Source organism: Passer montanus, unplaced genomic scaffold (genome assembly GCF_014805655.1).
Source record: "Passer montanus isolate IOZ18808 unplaced genomic scaffold, ASM1480565v1 scaffold102, whole genome shotgun sequence".
NCBI classification, from domain to species: domain Eukaryota; kingdom Metazoa; phylum Chordata; class Aves; order Passeriformes; family Passeridae; genus Passer; species Passer montanus.
In genome coordinates, this window is record NW_024356727.1 from 445,531 (window position 1) to 455,350 (window position 9,820).

The 9,820-nt window shown below is 40.4% G+C and overlaps 1 long non-coding RNA gene across 1 annotated transcript; it reads left to right on the top strand.

Moving 5' to 3' along the window:
- Window positions 1-276: 276 nt before the first annotated feature.
- On the top strand, window positions 277-1,806 carry LOC120506263. The gene is made up of 3 exons (XR_005628465.1): window positions 277-305; window positions 1,435-1,498; window positions 1,725-1,806. It is a non-coding gene; the product is annotated as an uncharacterized LOC120506263 (long non-coding RNA).
- The last annotated feature ends 8,014 nt before the right edge of the window (window positions 1,807-9,820 follow it).

Below are 9,820 nucleotides of genomic sequence, written 5' to 3' on the forward strand. Positions count from 1 at the left end.
ACGGTGTTGTCTGTCCCTAGGCTTAATGAAGATACTCCTGAAACATGCAACCCCCCTGCTCTGGAGTAATTTAGGATACTCCTTGTAACACCAGAAGTTTATTTGGATGATTCTTAACTAATGCAGTTGAAGCCCATGAGCAGCACGGGGATCAGCTGCTTGTCTGCTGTCAGGTGGCTTTAATTCAGTGAATTTACTGTGCAGGGCACCTGGGAAGCAGATAATGCTGTGGTGCTTATTTAAATAAGGGCTGCTAATCTCCAAACCTCTTGTCTGGCTAGTCCAACGTGTGCTTTCAAAGGATGGTATGTGGTAATTAATTACTGTGATCAGGTTTAGTGAGGGTTGTAGAAAATCTGAAATAAAGAAGTGAGTGTGCGAAGGCTAAATTCAGTAAAATTCAGTTTCAAAAAATTCATTTGCTTTTCTCTCCATAGGAAGAAAGCCATCTAGAAAAATTACTCATTACCTGGAGAAAGACATCTTTTCTCTATTCCTATATCAAACATATTGTATGAGACCCCAGATTTGGCTGAGCAACAAGAATAACTTCAAATGCACAGAAAGAGGTCTGAAGATACAGGAGATGAAAGTAACGGTCAGGAGAGAAGGAAATGGGTTCAGGTAGAGATTGTGTGGGACAAAACAACAGGGTAAAAATACCACTCTGATATTGGCATTTTATCCCATAGAAGTAATTGGGTGGTAATGTGTAGATCTTAGCTAGGCCCTATAGAAATAAGCTTGTATTTAAACGTATGGCTTATTTGTATTTTCTTCTGGTCTTTATTATCCATGAAAAGATGCTTAGACTTCCATATTTATAAGCTTTTACCAAAATCATTTAAGCTTTATAATGTCATTAAAATTATTACTCAGTTCCATGAAAAATGCAGGATTTTAAGATTTACTTAGTTTTAAATATTGATTTATATTTCAGATACCATTGAGATATCAAATGTATTTTAGTAAAAATTTTTTTGGCTGAGTGTAACTTTTAAAAGTATTTACGAGAGTTTGATGTTGTGTTCTTTGCAGTTTACCCATTGCCAGTGGCAAAGCAAAATCACCATTTTCTTAAAGAGAGCTGGGCTTTTGGGATTCTCCCCTGTATATTTTTTAGTCATTTATTGCTTAAAAATTATAATAAAATATTATTTTCTTCTGGTTGAAGTCAAACATGAAGTCCCATAATGTGGAAAGAGGAAACTATTAAAAAAAATACACTAGAGTGTGTACAGGAGAACCTTTGACACAAATCTCTTTGAAAATAGCAAATTATTAAAGATTCTTGGTTTGATTTTTAATTTTTTTTTCCACTTAGCACATTTAATTTCCCATTCAGGAAGAAATTCAGGAATGTTTGTAGATCTAGGCAGGAATGACATGGCTTTTTATCCTACATAACACCATAACAGTTGTTCATCCCCACAGTGTTCCCCACTTAGCCAATGAAGCCATCATTAAAAGTTCTTCACACGCTCTAAAGATCTGAAATGTAAGTTAGACCAATTCCTGAATATGCACTAATGCAGTCTCTGGTGGAAGGAGACTTTGAAATGCTTGTTAATTCTGTATAAAAACAAAAACCCCAAAAGCTAAATATGCTTAATCTGAGTGTTTTTTATTCTCTCCTCCAAAAGTGCCTCCCTGGTAGCAGGAGAGTTTGGAATTAGTAAATATGCTTCATCTGAGTGGTTTTTTTTCCCTCTCTCCTCCAAAAGTGCCTCCCTGGTAGCAGGAGAGTTTGGAATTAGAAGTGGAACAGCAAAATTCTGCAGAGGAAGGTGCTGCCTGAGGCTGAGGCATTCCCCTTGGAAAGCAGGTACACTTTCTTCCAGCCTAACTTCCTTTCAAAAAGAAACAGAGGGATATCTGATTGCATTAGCAAGGGTGATACTGTCAAATTGACTTTAGAATTGCTTTTGATGTTTTACTGTCCTCAGGATATAAGTCGGGTAAGGATTTGTTAAAAAATAGCACAGCTGTCTGTGCATTGTTTCCTTTATTATTTTAGTGCTATTGTGTGCAAAATTTTGTGTCAAAATTTCAGAGGAGTGTTTGGCTATGTGGGATTTACCCTGTGGATAAGGATGCCCTTAATTTCATTTTGGAGGTAATGAGCTGGGAGGGACTCTCAGCTGTGGAGTAAAACCTTTCAGGCTCTGCAGAGGATGCTGCCTGGGCTGCCAGCAGTCCCTTTGGTGAGTGGTACAGTTGGCAAAATCCCCTCTGCCTGCCCCAATTTCCAGAACCTAAGTGGGAAACAGCTCTCTGTGCTCCTACCCAACAGAACATCAAATTATCAACAGGCATTATCCAGAACCTGGGGAGGGGCAGAAACAGTTACCTTTGCAGAAAAAAAAAATGGTATCTGAATGCATTTTGCTGATTGTGGTGTTTATTTCAGGTTAAAGGAGGCATTTTTGATATGTATCCCCTTCCAAGTGATGTGTGTGCCTCATACTGAATGCTCTAGAAAGTCCCTGAGATGCTGTCACATGAGCCCCAGCACTTGTGACAAGGTGATGCTGAGAGCACACACATCAACCTGTGCTCCCAGTACAGCTCCAACCTTAAATGAGGGAAAAAAAAATGGGAAATGGTGACAGGCTCTTGCTTTTTAGAGGCTACCTTTGTTCCCCAGAAGGAGCTGGGACTCACTCTGGGAGCTGGGGAGATGAGTTCACATGGGAAAACCCAGGTATGGGCAGGGAATGTCAATGAGAACTGCACCTTCCTAACATGATTTGTTCAGCCTCTTAGAAAATTTGGGAGATGATAATGAGTATTATTTGATTACATTTTCTAGACAATATCCCACTGACTTTGTTTATTAGTTTTGGAATTTGATTTGTATTTATAGCAAAGTGTCTACCCTGCTATCTTAGCACTTAATAGCAACTAAAATGCAAACAGCAGAGATTATCATAATAAATATTTGCAGCTTATTGTCAATTCTATAATCAAAACGAGGTCAGCCAAAAGGAAAAGATTCAATGGCTCTTTGTCTTCAAATGCCATCCTCTACAACAGCAGATTTAGTATATAGAATTTAGGAAACAATATGTATATTGTTCTTGGAAACTTGTGCTCAAATGCCTTCAGTACTGACTCACATCCAACAAAATTCTTCTTTGAAGGGTGATAAAACTGTGTTAATGTTATTAGAATTTCTTTGGAATATTATATTTAGCATTAATTGGCATATTTTTTTTGGAATGACAAAAGGGGTTGCCTGGGGAAATTTAATTACAGTTCTTTCTTTGTTTCCACTTCCATTTGAAACTTTACATAGGAAAAGCATGATTACCTTCTTTCATCGTTTTTGTGTGTATGCAAGTTGCCTACCTCTGCACAAAAGCTGTGTCAGTGAGCCTGTCACTAAGAGTTTTGAAGATGTTTTTGAGGAGAAGCAAGGATGTGATGGGCAGCTGCACTGCCCAGGCTTTTGGGAAGCATCCTTGGTAGTTTTGCTGAAATTACAGGAGGTGAGCAGCTCTGTCCTTGCACAGCAGGCTCAGTTTCCAGAGACCAAACACAAAGAGAGGGAGGGGAAGAAAAAGCCACAAGTTTTCCCTTTTTCATTTGCTCAACCAGCAGCAGGTAGGGAGGCAGCTGCTCTGCTGAGATACAGCCTTTCCCACCCCTACAGGACTCAGAGCTTGAGCTGAGCTCATCACATGACTGAGCATGGGAAATTAAAAGTGGAATGTTCATGCTGGCAAGTTCAAGAACTGGTGTTCACACTTCCAGCTGACATCTGCCCCTGGCACACTGAATTTACTGCCCATTGTGTCTCCTTTATAACAGAAATCAGATTTTTTTCCACATATATGGGAGTAAAAGGTGATGTAATGAAATATTTTTTTTTTTTAGAAAAGCTTTTTCTTTGGAACCTTGCAATATTGTAAAATTAAATAGTTTTGCTTCAAGAAGATGCTGTCTTCTGGCAGCTGTTACTTTGCTCACCATTGTCCTTGTAAGAATGAATTAATTTTCTTCTCAGCTTGGAGCTTTTTTAAGAAGAGAAGGCTGTGTTTTTACAGGAAAGACAACAGGGTCTCTCTTATCTTTGTATTTAGGATCACTTTTGAGCTGCACAACACTTAAAGTTTGATAACAAATCTAAAAGTTTCTGTGCAACCTCCAGCTTCTTTTGTGCCTTAAAAGAACTGTTTAGGGACTTGATGTATATGCAGTTGTCTTCAAAAACATATTTCATATTATGATAGGAAATAGCAAGTGTGCAATGGAAGCGTTTGTTTCCCAAGAAGCTGAATTCTGCTGCAGTCCAAAGTACGACTTTCATTTTAGAACACCAAAGGTACTGTAAAGCATCTGAGTATTAGGATTGAACTGAGTGAAGCAAACATAGATTTAAGAAGTTTTATTCATGTTTTTTTGGCTGCTGGTGTGACTGAATAATGTTTTGTAGAATCAATGGACAAAGCAGGTCATTAGGGGAGTAGGCTGGAGCCAAGATTTACATTTGGGGAGCTGCTGCCTTTTTTGTTTGAAAACAACATCAAAACTACAGAAGTGCAATAGGTTTTAGTGCTTTTTATAGACTACCATAAGAAATCCCACTTTTATTGGTAAGAATGTGCTAAAACATTTGATCTCACTGCCTCTGTCATTAAGGAACATATTATAACTGAAGATTAGGATAATCTTGTCCTAATGTCTCCAGTGAATGACTCTAAAGCTTCCCCTTATACTTTTTCCCAGTCCCTAATTGCTATTACAGCAATGATGACAGGAGCAGTTTTATTTCCAGTTTTGCTCATATTCTGGCCACGTGGTTTGGCCGGCTCACTTTAAGTAACATTCCCCTCAAGGCATTTAAATTCACCTTAAGACAGGGGCAAACTCTGCATTGTCCCACTGCACGTTGTGGATCTGTGTCTCCTGGATTGACCTTCTCAGGTTGTTTAGCTTTTAGAAGCTGAGTTTCCAACCAAATGCTCCCAGGCAGTAGCACTGCAGAAAAGAAGTGACATCAATAAGACACCCTACTACAGGCAACCAAAACTGACATGCATAACAGGAATTGGCAGGAGGTGTGAATAAAACTCCTAGCCCAGTGTCACAAAGAATGATATCAGCCTTATGGAGCCAACAAAAAGCAAAACCTGTTTCTACTGAAACCCCTTTGAGCACCTCCACCTCTCCACCTGAGTCTGTTTTTAATCCTTGTGAACATCCTGAGGGTTTTTTTCAGTTTCCAGCCCTCTTCCTACAAAATGTGGTTTGTGTCAGTGAATTTGGGGCTGGACCATGTTTCTGGATTGAAGCAGAGTCTTCACTTTTTTCTTGTTTGCCGTCTCCAGCGTCTTCAAAGCTGAGTCCTGACAAGTGACAATATGATATTCTCCTAATTGAAAGGCTGGCAGGGCCCTCACTTGTGGTGTGAGGGTCAAAAAAAGTGAGATCTCCTGGAAGAAATCTGTGTAGAGAGGGAGGGACTGAAGCAAGGAGTGTTTCCAGCTCTGGGGAGGGCTCAGCTCAAGCCCCTGAATTCTGCGGAGGGTTTGCCATACAGAAGGGTCTTCCTGAAGAGCCTGAGTGAACTCAGCCCTGTTAAAATCCAGGGATTGCCACTCATGGGGGATCTCAGACTTCATTCCAGGCCTCTCCACAGCAGGGCCCCCATCTATCCACAGGGGAAATACAACAAACGTGAACTCAGAACTCGAGTGACTTTCATCCTACCACAACCAGGGGTTCTGAAATAGATCAGAGGGGATTAAAAACCAGCAGCATTAACTCCAGGTGACTCCAATGAGCTCTGCTAATTCCAGAAACAGCAAGGAGCTCAGCATTGCTCACAGAATAACAGTGTTTACAGAGCAGAAAAAATTAGCAGCTGCTCAGAGGGGAGGGCAAAAGACTAAGGAGAATGGCTGTGCATCCCTTTCACTCTTCTTAGCCATTTTCTTCCTAAATGCCAGGTTATTAAAACACTTATTTATTTTTTTAATCTCTTTCTTGACTTTTCATATTTTTAGGGAGGGAAGGCTTTTCAGGGTCAGGGTGAAAAGAGTGCTCACCTGCAGCCCCACACTTGCACGAAGCTTTTGGAAAGCAGGGCAGCTGTGCTGTGCCTGAGTGGCAGGAGAGAGAACCTCAGAGCATTTGGCCCAGGGAACACATCTGCTGGGGAAATAACTTCTCCCTTTTCTTTGCTCAGGCAGCTCTGTTGTGAAGGATCACTCCCAGGAAGGTAATCTGTCTTCCAGGCTCTGAGCTGAACACGGGCAGGATCCTATTGATTTTTGTGGGAGCTGGATGGGCTCATAAAGGCACATTTCAGACATAATTTGCTACTCTCAGCTCTGGCCAGTGCTTTCAAATACATGAATTTCATCAAATCAAGAGTGTTTCTGAAGAGGAGATAGTCTTTACTAGTTCTGGCTGCATGATCTTGAACAAATCATAGAGGCAGGAGCCTCTATTTTATATTTTTGGTTCCTTTTCAGGAGACATCAATAAACTGCTTGACTTTTCAAGGTGTCAAATGCTTCCCCAGGGTAACAATCCCATGCTTTAAAACCAGGAGAGGATTTCTTCAGGAAGCAAACACTGAGTTTGAAGGACTCTGCCCTGTGCTCCTTCTTGTACATATCTTGATGTTATAGTGGTAAGGACATGCAAAACCAGAGCATCCTCTGCTGGAAGGAACATGGCAGCTGCTCACAGAAGAAAACTGCCCCTGCAAAGTTGCAAGAAATGTCTCTGTTTTAGCTTTTCTTAGCAGAAAAAGTTAACTGAAAGATCTCAGAGCTACTGCTCCTCCAGAACATGTAAGCAGCACCTAGGAGTGTCCCTGGTTTCTAAAGTCTTGTAGCTGGCTTTTAGACTTTCTTGTCATAGGGTGGTTAACAGACTTTATGCTCTTTGCCATCAAAATCTCAGAAAACTTGAGTGAAATTTTCATGTATTGTGTGTGTTATATGTACTGAAAAATAATGCACCTTGGGATTTGAAATAAGGAAGGACTGGAAGTGAGACACCAGGCAAACGGACAGTCTTTTTGAATAGATAAATTTGAAAATTCAAATTTTGCCATGTGTGTGGAAACCTAGGGTACAGTGAATATTTCTCTGTCTGCTCTGGGGTGTCCTGACCCCCAGGGGAGCACTAAGACCTTGTAGCCATTTTGTGCCTTGCTAATGAAAAGCTGCTGAACTCATGGTTGTGAGACTGTTTTACTGATAAGAAATAATAAACACCTGAGTCCCAACAGGAACTACTGTCTCCTTCAATCCAGACCCAGAGAAACTGATAAATGTGGAAAAAAACTGATCTGCTTTTAGTAAGAAAAAAGCAAACCCCAAACCGGAGTGAAACTCTTGTTCTGCTGCATGTTCTGCAATTTCTTTGCAGGTGCCTTTCTGATGTCAGCAGGGAAAAGCTGCAGCTCCCCACAGCTTGGGAGAGCCTTCCCTGCCCATGTCTGAACCTGTCTCAGTTCAGCCAGGCCTGTTATGGATTTAGCATCAAGCACGTGTTTAAAGTCCCATTGAGGCTTCATTTTGGCACAAATATAAGACCACCGGGATTTTAGCTTGTGCTAAATTTCTTGCTGCAGTGCCTGGCTAAATGTGTGTTTGAGTTGTGGCCTCTGAAAGAACGTGTTTGTATAATGCAATATCCTGATTTGTGAAAGGAGGGAACATAACATTTACTGGGATACTGCAGGAGTCAGGGTAATCTTTGTGCATCCTGAAATCCTCCTGTGAATCCCTGCAAGACTTTGGGCTCAAAGACCCCAGGGCTCAGAGAGCTGCTATGTGGAAAAAATGATCCATAAAGTCTTTGTTCCCATAAGAAAATGATGCACTTGGAAAAGTAACAGAAAACCTAAATTTATGCAGCATAGCAGTTTTGAAGGAAGCAGGCAGTCTAGACACCTACAGTTGTTACATAAGGATGCATTGAGGACTCATTAATATTTCACTAACCAATAAAATGTTGTATATTAAAGTATTAAAATATAATGTTATCCATTTTGCTGCCTTGCAATGGGAAACAAACCACAAGAAGATATCTCATAGGAAAAAACCACCAGGGTAGACTTGAAAATTACTTTAGATGTAAAGCTTTGGGGGCTTAAAAAAGATGCAGGGGAGCAATTTTTGGGATCTGTCCTGGTTTTGCAGCCACACACATTTAAACTATACATTGGAACCTGGGATAAACCCACAAGGGTGATTTTTGTGTGTTCTCATTGGTTATGGCAGGTTCAGGGGGCTGCTGCTGGCTTTATGCAGAGGTTTGGGAAGCCTTATCCTTTATATGTCACCAAATGTTATGTTTGCTTCCCAGTCCAATGAGCTTTTGCATGTGCAGGTGTAAATTTGCACTAAGGCAGCTGCAGGCTTTGAAGAGGAGCTGCTTGAAGGAATTGGGTGCTGAGCTTGCTCTCCAGATCCTTTCAGTGTGCCTTGGAAAAGGCAAATATCCAGGGAGAGTTTCAGATTGTAGTGGGTTGACCCTGGCTGGATGCCAGACACGGCAGCCCTGTACCCACCCCACAACCAAAACCTGCCCACCAAAACCCAGCCCACAGACACACGAGGTGTGCTTATTTCCATTTACAAAAACCAAACCAAAACAAAGCCAAAAAAAACCCAGGAAAATCAAACCACCAGGAGATACAAGTAAAAACCAACCTCTCTGTTTTGGCTTGGGAATGACACACTTTAAAAGGCAGCCTTTTAAATAGGGCTGTTCTCAGTAGGGCTTGAAACACCGTAGGAGAAGAAATATCTGTGTCATCAACTTTTAGGCAGAAAAAGTGAGGCAGTGTAAATTCTTCCCCTGCCAAGTCTCATCTCAGGCTGTGGGGATGGGGGATAAGGTGAATGTGGCTCTATCTCCTCTGGCTGCCAAGGGAACCAGCCTGTGCATCAGGCCCTACAAACAAGAGTGCTTGCTGTCCTGAAATTTAGATTTGCATTAGCAGTCCCAAATAAAATAAACCTCCAAATTAAAGCTCTCAATACAGAGAAATTGTGGAGTGGCTTAACTGGGATATAGTTCTAGTTTTACTGGGGAATGGCTACACCAAAATTTTCTGGGTTACACATGTGTATGAATTGAGGTGCAGGGGTGTGTCAGTCCTTAGAATAAATTTTGGTGGGGTGAAAACCTTGATTATATCTTGGGTTTTGGCAATGAATTTCTTTGAAATGGTGGAAGCATTTGTATTATTATTCTTATAGCTCTTGTAAGATGCTTTTTACCAGTGCTTCAGAGTAAAATTGTTCTGTAAAGTGCTTACACAGACAACTAATATCGATTACAATTAAAGTTCTCTTTTGAATTTGAATTTAAGGCATGCCAAATATGGCAAGAGGCTGTGACTTTGTTATTGATACATGCTTTTTGATGGCTGGTATCAGCCTATAGCTGTTGAAGAAACTGATCTCCTGTGCTATAAATATTGTATATGACTCACAGCCACATTCTTGATAATGTAGTATTAATTTATTGCTGGTTTAATTTTGTTGTCAGATAAAGTTGTGTTTGGTTTAATATACAAACAATTAAACATGCCTATTGTTTTGTTGAATGAGGTATTGGTATTTTTTAAATTTAACTTCTTAACTGATTTTAATTTAACTTTTTAACTAATGCCATGGGTATGTGTGTTCATTTAAAGGCCAATGTTGTGTTTCAGGCTCCAACAAAGACAAACAAGGATTTCAATATTTAATTCTGTAGAAGATGTCCCTCAAATGTAATTAAATCTGATCTCACTTACTGGCAGACAAATGAATAATTCATGGAGTTTAGGCATAATCAGGTTATG